Below are 1,119 nucleotides of genomic sequence, written 5' to 3'. Positions count from 1 at the left end.
CTGACTATACAATCTAAAAACATAACTTGCTTATTCAATCTAAAATTAGTGATTATTTCTTTTTTATACATAATGAATTAATGGAAATACCTTTAATTATGAATTATCATTTTTAATATTAGCGGGGATAGCTCTTTTGGGAGAGCGTCAGGCTAAAGATTTGAAGGTCACGTGTTTGATCTCCACGTTCACCGCACCTAATTCTAGTTGCATAACTCGACTATTCAATCTAAAATTAATCATTATTCCTTTCTGAAATCTCAATGAATTATTCGAAATACCTAACGTGTTCTAGTTCACCGCACCTTATACAAGTTGGATAACTTGAATATCTTATTAAAAATTAGCGATTATTTCTATTTAAAATTTCAATGAATTAGCGAAAATACCTTTATTGATGAATTTTCATTTTTAATGTTAGTATGGATAGCTCAGTTGAGAGAGCGTTAGATTGAAGATCTGAAGGTCTCGTGCTCGATCCATGTTAACCACACATGGTTCACGTTGCACAACAATTTGACTATTCAATCTAAAATTAGTGATCATTTCTTTCTAAAATTTCAATTAATTTGCGGAAATATCTTTACTTAAAAACATTCATTTTTAATGTTAGCGAGGATACCTCAGTTTGGAGAGCGTCAGATTTAAGATTTGAAGGTCACTTGTTCAATCTCCACGTTCACCGCACCTGTTTCTATTTGCATAACCTGACTATTCAATAAAAAATTAGTCATTATTTCTTTTGAATCAGCGAAAATATCTTTACTGATGAATTTTCATTTTTGATGATTGCGGGGATAGCTCAGTTGGGAGAGCGTCAGACTGAAGATCTGAAGGTCACGTGTTCAATCCACGTTCACCGCACTTGGTTGGTTCATGGCACCTTATAGTTTAGTTGATTATTATTTCTTAATTAGTGGAAATAGCTTTACTTATGAATTTTTATTTTTAATGTTAGCAGGGATAGCTTAGTTGGGAGAGTGTTAAACTAAAGATTTGAAGGTCACGTGTTTAATCTCCACGTTCACCGCACTTTTTTCCATTCGCATAAGCTGACTACCGCACTTTTTTCCATTCGCATAAGCTGACTATTCAATAAAAAAATTAGTATGAATTAGC

General features: G+C 32.8%; 1 non-coding gene across 1 annotated transcript; it reads left to right on the top strand.

The window, feature by feature from the left end:
- Window positions 1–791: 791 nt before the first annotated feature.
- TRNAF-GAA lies at window positions 792–864 on the top strand. Its single transcript has one exon. It is a non-coding gene; the product is annotated as a tRNA-Phe (tRNA).
- Window positions 865–1,119: the final 255 nt, after the last annotated feature.

This window comes from Cucurbita moschata, unplaced genomic scaffold (assembly GCF_002738365.1).
Source record: "Cucurbita moschata cultivar Rifu unplaced genomic scaffold, Cmos_1.0 Cmo_Scf01083, whole genome shotgun sequence".
NCBI classification, from domain to species: domain Eukaryota; kingdom Viridiplantae; phylum Streptophyta; class Magnoliopsida; order Cucurbitales; family Cucurbitaceae; genus Cucurbita; species Cucurbita moschata.
Note: the sequence above shows the minus strand (reverse complement) of the source record. Positions and strands in the feature narration are given on the sequence as shown.